General features: G+C 33.2%; 2 protein-coding genes across 3 annotated transcripts in view; both read left to right on the top strand.

Moving 5' to 3' along the window:
- Positions 1-13,692, top strand: part of LOC138713722 (insulin-like growth factor-binding protein complex acid labile subunit) — a 95,884-nt gene that overhangs the window by 56,344 nt on the left and 25,848 nt on the right. The window lies entirely within an intron of this gene.
- The window catches only part of LOC138713723 (decorin-like), a 48,778-nt gene continuing 46,481 nt past the window's right edge, over positions 11,396-13,692 (top strand). Inside the window, exon 1 of the mRNA XM_069846039.1 lies at positions 11,396-11,597. The gene's annotated coding sequence lies outside the window, so the exon portion shown is untranslated. The remainder of the gene's footprint in view (positions 11,598-13,692) is intronic.

Below are 13,692 nucleotides of genomic sequence, written 5' to 3'. Positions count from 1 at the left end.
CTGTCTTATTATTATTTTATTACATTCCACTTTTGTTTATATTTTTCCTTACGTTTTCCATATTAACTATTTGTACTAAATGAGTTGTTTTTTATTTTCTTATGTATTTTACTTTCTTTTTTCTATTATGGTATTAATTTCATGTTGTTTAGCGTCGTTTTTGTTATGCTATTATTGTTATTATTATTATTATTATTATTATTATTATTATTATTATTATTATTATTATTATTATTATTTGTAATGTGTTAGTATTCTGTTCTGTAACTTTTGTTAAATTTTCACTGCTTGTACACTTTGTGACCTGGTAAAGTGTAAGAGAAGGCCCTATGGCCTTAACTTTGCCAGTATAAGTAAATTGTTATTATTATTATTATTACTATTATTATTATTATTATTATTATTATTATTATTATTATTATTATTATTATTATTATTATTATTATTATTTGTAATGTGTTAGTATTCTGTTCTGTAACTTTTGTTAAATTTTCACTGCTTGTACACTTTGTGACCTGGTAAAGTGTAAGAGAAGGCCCTATGGCCTTAACTTTGCCAGTATAAGTAAATTGTTATTATTATTATTATTACTATTATTATTATTATTATTATTATTATTATTATTATTATTATTATTATATAGTTGAATAAATTCCTTGCTCCAACACTTAAAAGTTTCATCCATGAAAAAAGTTCCGTGGGTTGCAGAGTTCCCTATTTTTTAAGCTTCAGAGTCCTGAGTTATTAAGGTACATTGGTCCAAATGACATGCGCCCCATTATTTGTAGAATTGAAAGAGAATCCGTTTTCAATTTGGACGTATGAAACAAAATTTGCTTACACTACATTTACGTATTGAAATAGCGGATGGAGGAAGACAAAATAGAAATTTTCATTTGAAGGGTTCAGAACCATAGCGGGCCAAGCACCACTTACTAAAATCCTGGAAAACAAGGGTTAAAATGAAGTTTGTACCATAATTCAATGGAAACATATAGCATGTAATATAAAGTATACATATTAAAACTAAATGATATGTCAATCTTCATTAAATTATGGCATTCACTTAACTTTAACCCTTGCTTTCTCCGATTTTAATAAATGGCGCTTGGCCCACTATGGTTCTGAACACTTCAATTGTCATGGTATGAGAAATATCCTTGGCTAACAGGGTGCTCTGAGACAAATAAGTTAGGTATATTGTTATACCTGTATTCTGTTTGGGGATGAAAATGAGTGGTCATCATTTTCTTGTGGAGATCTGTGTCACAAAAATGTTTGATATAAAATCAGAGAAACATCTGCTGTATAAAAAGATGCAAGGTAAGCAGATTTTTTCAGCCTACCCAGTATTTACACCTTAGCTTCGCCACTACAGTCTATACAAAACTAGAAAGGTACTGACAGGTCAGCGGCTTCTAAGTGTCACCATAGCAACCGCTCAAACTAGCCAATCAGAGACCATGACAACAGGCCGACGTTGCCGAGTATTTCGCAGCAAGTACGTGTTTTGTTCGGAAGTGTTGAATATTAATTACTGTGTTACAGCAAGTATTGGTGTTTTGTCCTGGCTATTGTTTTCGTAGATATTTTATTGTTGTTGAAGATAGAATTAGTTTGAGTTTAGTTTTAAATTTAATTTAGTTGTGAGTGTATTTGTAACGTGATTTATAGCGTCCGTGTATTTCACTTATACAATGTCGCAAGACATCACTCCTGCAGTTAGCGGCACAAAACGAACCACAGGCTCAGAGGGAGAAAGGAATACTACAAGGGACACCAAGAGGTCTAGAAGTAACGGAAAAGGTGCTCCTCTTGCAAGTCAGGTGAGAGAAATGGTTTGTAATGTGCGGGACTATTTCGAGAAAGAAGAGAGAATGGCGCGCCTCTTATTCCTGTACAACAGGTGGTAAATAGTACTGCAGAGACTCTCAAAATAGGAAAGAACACCGTCGTTAAAATAGGAAAGGAAAAATTAAAATTGAATGAGCATAAGGATGGACCTTCCCGACTTGAAACCCAGGGAAAGGAAAGGAAAGTGGAAAAGCGGATGACAAATTTAGATGCCTTTCAGGAGGATGCAATCCGGCGGCATGTATATTTGTATTACTGACGGGAGGAGCATCCTACGTTAAGAAAGCTGCAAACTTCGCTTCGAGATGCGGATCTTTTCCACGGCAGTGTTTCTTCCCTGCACACTGTCTTAAAGAATTTATGTTTCAAGTATAAACAAATCAATGGTCGTAAGGTATTAATGGAGAGAAATTATCGCTTACACACTATGTACCATATTCCCATTCATTCATACGTTTATTATTATTATTATTATTATTATTATTATTATTATTATTATTATTATTATTATTATTATTATTACACAAAGACGTTGTAGTTATATATCTAGACACACAATTGGCGCTGGTGTCGTGTACAAATTTGAAACTTCTCGCGAAGGTTCGCGCTGCTCCATGTTTGGGGAGCACGAATGATTCTTTCTATAAAGCATTCGGAGTTTAGAAAATACCACTGAGTATATTGGCGTTTTCTTATTGGATTTCCTCCTTCACTGTAATATAACTAAACTTATTTACGTAATTTTATAACGTATAATATAAAATAACAGAAGTAAATCTAAATAATGTAACTAAGCATTGCTTTAAATATAAACGCCTTATATTGTTCATAAATAGACTTACTAGTTTATTTCTATTTTCTATGATCGAATACATGGAATATTTTTACTTGTGTTATTTTATATATGTTAGAAAATACGTAAATAATTTATTTAAATTATATTACAAACAGAGGGATATCCGTTAAAAATGTCTATATACCCAATGGTATTTTCCAAACACCTAACGCACTGTAATAATAAGCCTCAATGTTTTGAGAATCAGAGGCGATATGATTCTTCTACTGCAGACAGGATTGCAATTCCCTCATTCTTACATCATTCTCAGTGACACAATATTGTCAAAATGTGATTGTATTTCTAACTAAAACATTAGGTAAGTGTTTCTATTTTACGGGTGTAGGCCTATATTATGTGATATGGAAGCGAATAAATAATAATAATTGTTCATTTCTCGTCCACATCAAAGCAAATGTGTTTACAATGTAGGCCTAATGTAACGTCTTACACAGGCAGTGTATTGTTAATAATAGTTAATACTAATAATTTTCTTTTCATCTGAACAATTACTACAATATGCATTTGTATTTCTGTTCGTTCTATATGTTGTCAAATAACTATATAACGTCTTTACTTACGGTATCAAATTGCTACAGTTTTCTTTCGTTTCATGTCAAACTAACGGTAACTAAGCTTGATTATGTCTTTAACGTGGTCGCTTTAAATGTTAATAAGATTTTTTTTTTCATTTATCCATTCAGATTGATTTATAAGAGACACCAAACATATATACACGGACATAATTTTATTTTTACTTCAATTTTTATTATACCTAAGTTTTTGAATGTACTTCACTCCCACCCCTTCTACTAATGAAGTTCAACCGTTCTCCACACAGATCCAAGACCGCATGTACAGTCATAGTAAACAGTACGTTCCAAAAACATGTTCACGTTTTCCAGTGACGAAAGAGCTTTCAATGTTGAATCATTTTCCATTTTCCTATGTCGCATCCCGGTTTCCCCCACTTGCTTCTATTCGCCTCTCTGTAAATGCTAGTGGCTGGGCTATCTTAGCTCTTTTCTGAGAACATTAACTTCTGTTAGGAATTGGACGTCTACGTAATATTATACCCATACAATTGTTTAAAATCACTTAAATAAAATGGCCTCGTTAAACAATTAACTGTCACGTGATTTCCTCCCTGCGACGTAACCACTTGGATGGACAGTAGATAGTATGTCTGAGTAATTTTATCTTTTCGGATCGGGCAGAAGTGAAGATTGAATTTGCAGTACGTAAGGTCTCTTTTATAGAGTAGGTACAGAATTATTTCAACGCGAGTTACTGATACGAAGTACGAACCTGGTAATTGTAATTACGTACAATAGTCTATAGTGCGATAATATGCACATTAGAACTGAAGCCTGTATCGAAATGAATGGCCACCATTTTCAAAAATGTGTTTAAATATTCATATTATGATTATTTTTCAATTTAACTTTATTCTCTGTGCAGTAGACAGTATAATATGCACTGCATAGTGAATACGTCCGAATGGATAGCTCTGTTCGTGAGTAAAAACACACATAGTTAATACAGTACTGTATTTTGATCAAACAAAAAACCTAATGAAAATTATCAAACTCAAAATCGCTATATTTCTTAGTTTATGTAAATGGATGAACTACTTTTCTTCCCTCCTATACGTAGTAAAGTGATTTGTTTGTTTATTATGCCAGTATCATCGAACTCCAGTCGTGGAAGGAGGTAGCAAACGGTGTTTCCGGTTCTTAATCGTTGATCCAAAGGTATAGCCAGGTTAATATTAGAAATGTTAGTAAAAATAAAATGATGTCCCTGTATATATATAAAACATTCAGCATTGTATAGTACAGCCTTCTGCTAGCCGGTGCTTCTCCCAAAGCATGGCGGCGGACGCAAGCTTCAATTTGTCCCTACTCTAAACTTCTGCGCAGCTTCGGCTGTAGGGGCTCGTTATTATATAATTTTAGTCTGGTCAAAGACTACCGTGCGATACAGATTTATGAGTTAGTTCCGACATGGCAGACAGGTGGCGCAAAGGGTCACACTGCACTATCAACGTCACAACGTCGCTCCCTTTCCGCGTGTGCGAGAGAGAACATAGGCCTACTGTCAATACCTTTCTAGTTTTGTATAGACTTGATTTTAGCACAGTCTACTATATACAGTCACGAAGCTTGGGGTGATTTTTTGAATTTCTCACAATAGTTGCTAGCCGCTTGGAGCGCTGTGAGTACTAGGAACAATAGACTGTGTCACTGCCATCGTGATCTAATACAGGCCGTAAGGCAGACCATGTGACTCGCTTAACCCGATCACGAAGGGCGGCGCTTCAACCATATAAATTAATTGGAATGCATAAAGAGTAACATATATTTCTCTAAAATGTAGTGTAATTGCATTAATAACATTTAAAACAATGATTAGGAGATACTTCAGACATAATTCCTTGCGAGTTAAGGTGTAATATTATTTTTGGTGTGAAAATTACGTTGTTCGTAAATGTAATACCTGCCTTTATTTTGATTAAATATTGCGAAATTCTTACATTAATTTATGCACGAGTCAATAATTTTCAGTTGCACCGCACGAATATTTAGATATGTTGAAATTATAGGTAATGTTTACTGTACCAGTTGCCCATTTCTGTCTAATTTTAGTGGTCTGCAATACCCTGCCACTACATAATTATGTATGTTATGTTATATGGAAAGTATAGGTTATGTTTACTATATTTAACTTATATTCCTATATTCGCAATTATACATTATAATTAAACATAATGTCATGTATGACACCCGTCACATTCTATTTGTCTGTATTTTAATACTACAATCGAGTACATACTGAATTATTGTATTTATCTACTACTTAAGAGACGAAGTAACACAATCGTACGTACACTAATTTCATAGGAGTGGTATGGTAAATTTTCTGTCTACAATTAAGGAAGGTAGATGTGCTAAATTAAAATCACAATATAAATTCGTTTTTATTGAACCTCAAAATAGCTTCCATTCTAAACTTAAAATGTTGATGCGAACAGATTATGTTAACATATAAAATTCTCTTCACATTAAAATAAAACAGTTTTGTAATTATTTCTGCAACATATTATGCAACAAGAAGTAAACGGAACTTATGAACACATTACACTAAATAAAGCTTAGCAATGATACGCAATAAAGTTATAATATAATATTTCACTGAGCTCCATACACTGAAATAGAAAACCCGAACATACATTACGGCCTGGTCTAGATCGAGAAGGCATTGACTGTGCCGTATTTCGCTTTGTTGTGAAAAGTTGTGTAAACTGTGAAATGTTCGTTATCGGTTGTAATAACTGTAAATGGCTAAAATACAATAATTTGAGTAATAATATGGGACAAGGAGACGTTTGTTGCACTATAAATTGTAAGAAAAAGAGGTCAGAGTTATCCTCATTCCGAAAGATCCAGGAAGGTGAGTTTATAAAATATAATATATACTTTACGAAAATAATATATAAACCTTATGTATTTCGTATTTCAATAGTGGAAGGAAGGTGTTAATTTTTCAAAAGGACACGATATAAAAAGTACAATACATTTTATCGTCTGCTAGGGAAAGAGTCTGTGATGAGGCGATAGTAGCTAGCAACTATCTATGGATGCATATTTCACTGTCTGTGTTTGCATATTTGGTAAGTATTGAGCTTCGCAACTGTATATACTAAACTGTGACTGCACTATCGCACAACTTCACAACGTCGCTCCCTTTCCGCGTGTGCGAGGGAGAACTGTTAATACCTTTCTACTTTTGTATAGACTGTAGTTCAAGTGTTATAACTTACATCTGTTTAACTTATCCTTGTGCCATGGGTAAAAATGTAAGCCATTAGATTGTCAAACTGACGTTTTATTTCATTTCATGGAGAGAAACAAAATTCAGTTACCATTCTGAACTTAGATATTCCGGTTGTGATTCGAACGGAGCGTCTCTCGACAACAAAGAGTTATACAGCATTTCCGTCATGGCATGCTGTAATTACGCAAGACCGTAATGACATCACGGAGTAAATTAATGTCTGCGGCATATCTGCTTCTGTTCTGACGAGTGACTTGACTAGAGTTTTTAGTCTAATGAGTAATTAACGTATATATACAAATCCATACGTGGTCTCGTTTCTCGCATTAAGAAATAAATCAGTCAACCAAAACAGATACTAATTATAGTCACCAGAAACACAGTTATGGTTCATTTATTGCCTGTATTACTAAAACAAGACGAAGAAGAAATACTCATTTATCATGTACTAAAGTTTCAAGTGTCTCGTACGAATGGACAGTGTGTGTATTCTTGTAACATTACATACAGCCTGTCAAGTGCTTCCATTAACAAAGCACTAAGTATCAGCACTTCACACAAAGTCTAGACTTCTACTGGTTCATTAATTACATGAGTAACAACTTTATTTGAAGCACAGACTCTTGAGAATGAGTTGTGATGTATAATACATTCTTAATCTGTGCTAGAGGCATAAGAAAATTCATTACTTATGTTGGATTTTGAAAGTTTAAATTTTAATTGTTTCAAATTTTATTTACCTAGCTAGCTAGTGGGTACAAATTAAAATTATAAAACAAAAATATTTCTAACCACTACCGTAAGAGCCAGGCTCGTGTACGGTGTGGTCTTAGCCAATATAATATAACATAAAATTTATAAGGACAGTTTACGAAATACAGTAAATAACTTAATTCAAACCGATAAATAACACACAAGAGCAAAAAGAAGAAGAAAGAGAAAAAAAAAGAGAAAAAACACATTTAATATAAATTGACATTGAGACAGAAGCCAGTGATATTCAATAAAAACATGAATATAGTCGACAGAAATAAAAGGTAAAAAATACACACATTTGTTAATATTATATATCATGAATAATTTTATAAATGTCTTTTTTAAAAGCTTAAATTTTAAAATATTTCAAATTTGGAAAATGGTTTGTAATGTTATTATAAAGTCTTGGGCCGAAACTAGCACCATGTTTAAGAGCTACACTTGTATGACATTTAGGCTCAATTAATGGGAAAGTAGACTTTTGTCTTCGAGTACGATATTTATGTCAATTAGATTTATGTTTTATTTGATTTCTGTGGTAGTAAGTTAGTAAACTATATTTATAAATTTCTTCAATAGTTAATACATCAAAATCTGTATAACTTAAATTTGTTGGGTAATCCATATTTTTGGTTAAACAAATTTTTATTAATCTTCTGTGTAATAAAATTAATGGATCAAGTACAGATGATGCTACTCCACCTCAATTTATTATACCATATTATAATAACGATTGTACTAAAGCTAAAAATATTTTAATTTATCAGTTTTCATAATTCTGAATTTTTTTTCATTAGGGAGTTAGGTTCAGTTTAAAGGAGTAAAATTTTGGAAATATTCAACATTTTTTCCTCCATTACTGTATCTAGTACAATAATGAAAGTTAGTATGTGTAAAACACTGTCTTTCTGCTAAATGGAAAAAAAAATATTGTTACTATTTAGAACAATTATTTACGTTTTATTTATTTATTTATTTTTTCAAAATTCAGTTCACTGTGCAGTCATGAAGCATTTCTCTCATAACTCAAAGGTATTCAACATTCTGTGAAGAAATTTTTTGTGTGTATTTATGCATGATATATCTACAACATGATACAGAATCACTTCTCTACCTTTGATAGATTGTCTGATAAGAATATTATTTATTAAGGAATGTAGTTGAAAGAGCATGATATTATAAACATGAGTTTCAGCAATAAAATAAAAGAGAGAGAACATGAAAAATTTAACAAGTTTATGAGTTATGAGGGAAATGCTTCATCACTGCACAGTGAACTGCCACCGTTTTGAATTTTGAAAAAAAAAATATATATATATATATAATTTTTTTTTAAATCGTAAAATATTTTTTTCATATAGCAGAAGGACAGTGTTTTACACATACCAATTTTCATTATTGTACAAGATACAGTAATGGAGGAAAAAAATGTTGAATATTTCCAAAACATTTACTGCTGTAAGCTGTACCTAACCCCTTAATAGCAGCGATCGCATTAATCACTATATTTATGAAATGCCTTAACAGCAACTAGAAGTTGTGATCCACTCCACCGATCCATGTTTCTGTCGTAATTTTTTTTAATAAATGACAACCAACCAATAAATGATGTCTGGGTGGCACGAAACAGTGAGTGTATGACTCGTAGGCCTACATGAGCAAAATATTTTCTTAGACATCATGAGAACTAAAGTAATTATTTAACTTAAGATAATACAAAATTATGAATATTTCTTCGTTAGAAATGTGCACAAAGAAACTGTAACACAGTAACATAAATTTAGTAAAGAAAAGAATGACTAACAAGATAATAGAGAGACCAGTCCGGTACATAAAGTTAATAATACAAACGCAAGTAAAAGTTCTAGCAAAATTATCATATTCTGTATTGCATACAAGAATAGCCATTTTAAAATTTCTAAGTCGGAAATCAATGAGAAGAAACCAAAAAGAAAGCGGTGCTCCCAGAAAATGGCATGTTTCTAACCACTACCGTAAGAGCCAGGCTCGTGTACGGTGTGGTCTTAGCCAATATAATATAACATAAAATTTATAAGGACAGTCTACGAAATACAGTAAATAACTTAATTCAAACCGATAAATAACACACAAGAGCAAAAAGAAGAAGAAAGAGAAAAAAAGAGAAAAAAACACACCTAGAGGAGAAGGGAAAACGTAGTCGACGTCATATGTATGAATTGTTAATTCAAGTGAGCGCCGCAAAATAAATTAAAAGTGAAGCCATTTTATTGCAGTAGTTGCCTATACAAAGCAATGTTTAAAGAAAACAGACCATAAAATGAAAATTAAAATAATACAGACAAGAAAAATATAAATTTAATTTTACTATATTTTACTACAAGTGAATAAAACATGACAATTCGAATAATTACTCATCCTAAATTTGATCGTAGAAATCATATTTCTTTTTCTCCTGAACAATTCGTGCCATATCCGGTTCAATGCTTCCTATATTTAGTCCCTAATATGGGTCAACATTGTGCAGATTTCAGTGTTAGTGAGTGAGTGGGTAAATAGATATTTTTGTAAACGGTTGGTTGTATGAATGGATGGATGTGCGGGTGGGTATTTAGATGATTGGATATATGGGTGATTAGTTGGATGACTGTGTATGTAGTAGCTTGGATGGGTGGGTGAGTAGATAAGTTATTGGTTCGAAGAGTTAATGATTGGATGGATAGGTAGTTGATTCGATAGGTGAAAGGTTGGTGGTAGGTAGGCAGTTGGTTCTGTGTAGCCCCTAAAGATTGATGAGTATGTAGTTGCTTGTATGAATGGTTGAATAGATCGGTTGTTGGTTCTGTGAATGCATGGATGAGTAGGTAGTTGGTTATATGACTGGTTGAATGGGTAGGTATTTGGTGCGGCAAATGAATGGATGAGTAGGCAGTTGAGTGGATAGGAAGATAGTTGGTTCGGTGAGTGGAGAGACGAGTGGATAGTTAGTTGTATGCCTGGCTGAATGTGTAGGTAGTTGGTTCGTTGTCTAGATTGATGAGTAGGTAGTTGGTTGTATGATTGGTTGGCTGGATCAGTTGTTGATTCAGTGAATGGGTGAGGAGGCAGTTGGTTGTATGACTGGCTGGATGGGTAGGTATTTTGTTCGGCGAGTGGATGGATGAGTAGGCATTTGGTTGTATGCCTGGTTGGATGGCTAGGTATTTAGTTCGGCGAGTGGATGGATAAGTAGGCAGTTGGGTGGGTAGGAATGTAGTTGATTCGGTGAGTGCAGAGACGAGTGGATGGTTGGTTGTATGACTGGCTGAATGTGTAGGTTCTTTGTATAGATAGATGAGTATATAGTTGGTTGTGTGATTGGTTGGATGGGTAAGTTGTTGATTCAGTGATGGATCAGTAGGCTGTTAGTTGTATTACTGGCGAATGGATTTTTTTTATTTTAGTGGGTTATTTTACGAAGCTTTATCAACATCTTAGGTTATTTAGCGTCTGAATGAGATGAAGGTGATAATGCCGGTGAAATGAGTCCGGGGTCCAACACCGAAAGTTACCCAGCATTTGCTCATATTGGGTTGAGGGAAAACCCTGGAAAAAACCTCAACCAGGTAACTTGCCCCGACCAGGAATCGAACCCGGGCCACCTGGTTTCGCGGCCAGACGCGCTAGCCTTTACTCCACAGGAATGGACCTGGCGAATGGATGGTTGTATTCCTCGTTGGATGGCTAGGTATTTGGTTCGGCAAGAGGATGGATGAGCAGGCAGTTGGGTGGATAGGAAGGTAGTTGATTCGGTGAGTGAAGAGACGAGTGGATGGTTGGTTGAATGGCTGTATGTGTACGTAGTTGGTTCGTTGTATATATGGATGAGTAGGTAATTGGTTATATGATTGGTTGAATAGGTAGATTGTTGGTTGGGTGAGTGAATGCATACCCAAATAGTTGGTTCGAAGGGTGAGCGGTTGAATAGGTAGATACTTGGTTCGATGAATGTATAGAATGGTGGGTAAGTATATGCGTGTGTGTGTGTGCGTGGATGATTGATTGTTGGTTGGATGAGGAAAAGTGGATGAAGGAAAATTACAGTAGTGGATACACATGCATGATAGTACATTATTCACGTTAGATATGGGTACGACAGAGAATTTTGTTTGTTAAGGTTGGTCCCGGATGTTATCACCGATAACACGGCAGAAACCTTTCGGGCTGTCAGAATAATTAATCGTATCAGTTGAAAGAGGACCGTGGAATACTACAAAGTGATTGAAAAGAATTTCTCATAAACTGTTGTTATTATTTATTTTCTTCTTTTAAGGAATGCACCATTGATTTCTCGATTGTAAGTATAAATAAACAATTCAGTGTTTATTATGTTCACAAATTAATTATAATAGAATAACATTAATGTATTCAGCATTTAATATCCTAATATTTACAAGTAACGTACATTAATCTATGTTATGTGTACAAGAACTTATGAACTATAATATAAATTTATTTTAGTTTTTCCCGTCTTAACAATAATTACACTTTCTATAACTTCTCAATTTATCTCAAAATAAGTTTATGAACCATAATGGTAATTTTTCATCCATAATATGTACTATGATAACATGCAGTGCAGTTGTTTAGCATATTAATTAGCAAAACATGGTGTTAATAGTTATTTATGACACAGGGCATATTAACAATTAATTTATTATAATCACACCACGTTTTGAACTGAGATATAGCTGTGTCATCATTACAAGACTCCGAACAAACAGTAATAAAGGTATCGTCTGCATATAATAAAACTTTACCTTCCTTTATATAATTAGTCAAATCATTTATGTAAAGTAAAAATATAAGAGGTCCAAGTACAGAACCCCGAGGGACTCCCATATTTATATAAAACTCATTAGAAAGAATACCATTAGTATTTACACATATTTTTCGATTTAGACCAGTATGATTTAAAAATGCTAAAAATGTACCTCTAAAACCTAAGGCTTCTAACTTATATATATATATAAATATATATATATATAATTACTATCCAAACTATCAAATGCCTTAGATCAGTGATCGCCAAAAGCTGTGTCGCGACACATGCCCCTGTCTCCACTCAAGCATAACCGTGACATCATACCCCAACCCTCTGTTTACAGCCATCACTTTGATATAAGTAAAGACATTTATCAGCAGCGGATGTACGCATGTAATGTTACAAGCGTGTAGGATAATATGTTTCGATGTGTTTTCGAAAACAGATAGTAAGTAAAAACTTAATTTTAAGGAGCACGGAAGGAAAAGTATTTATTTTGTGCAGATGGAAAAAATATGAGATACTTAATTTGTTGTAAAATTTTAAATTCAGTATAAAAGAACAATGTACGTTGTCATTATTTTTCTTGTTATGAAGACTACCACGCCCTTACCTGTAACTTGAATAATAAACGAACAATAAAAAGTAACGGCTTCTATGTCTTAATCGGGGTAAAATACATCGACGTTTTTTTCGACGTATGTAGCGTAATTTGAATATTTCATTAATAAATTAACAATAAAAATTATTGGCTTCTGTGTTTTAACCGGTGTAAAATACTTCCACGTTTTTTTCTACGTATGAGTGTAATTTGAATATTTCATTAATAAATAAACAGTAAAAAATATCGGCTTCTATGTTTTAATCGGAGTAAAATACTTCAACGTTTTTTTTAAGTATTTAGTGTAATTTACAACTTCGTGACCAATCTGGTGCGTTTTTCTAGTTTCAAATATCTTCTGATGTAAAGTACACGCTCTTTCTATGGTAAGTAAGAAGATAAATTTATTTTATTTTATTAATAATACAAAAGTAATTAATAGGAGGATAAAAAATTAACATGGAAAAAAGTATGTATAGTTAATAAGTAGAAGAATATTATATTGCTTTCGTTTTTTGGTCACAGTCCGTCTCTGCACTGTTATTCACTACATTACCTGAGGAGATACCCACTCCACCCCTCTCCCTGCGATAGTGGTGTGCGGGTTGCATTTCTATTACGTCACAATTTCGTGGTGTTTGGCAACCACTGCTTTATATAATTGGTCGAATCACTTATGTAAAGTAAAAATATAAGAGGTCCAAGTACAGAACCCTGAGGGACTCCATGTTTATATAAAACTCATTAGAAAGAATACCATTAATATTTACACATATTTTTCGATTAGACAAATATGATTTTAAAAATGCTAAAAATGTACCTCTAAAACCTAAGGCTTCTAATTTTATACATATACAGGGACATCATTTTATTTTACTTCCATTTTTATTGTACCTGAGTTTTTGAATGTACTTCACTCCCACCCCTTCTACTAATGAAGTTCAACCGTCCTGCACACAGATCCAAGACCGTATATACAGTCATAGTAGCCTTACTGTCATAGTAAATACTACGTTCCAAAAATAT

The sequence above is a fragment of the Periplaneta americana genome, chromosome 14, assembly GCF_040183065.1.
Source record: "Periplaneta americana isolate PAMFEO1 chromosome 14, P.americana_PAMFEO1_priV1, whole genome shotgun sequence".
Taxonomy (NCBI): Eukaryota; Metazoa; Arthropoda; class Insecta; order Blattodea; family Blattidae; genus Periplaneta; species Periplaneta americana.
The sequence above is the reverse complement of the archived record's forward strand: the minus strand, read 5'-3'. Positions and strand labels throughout refer to the sequence as shown.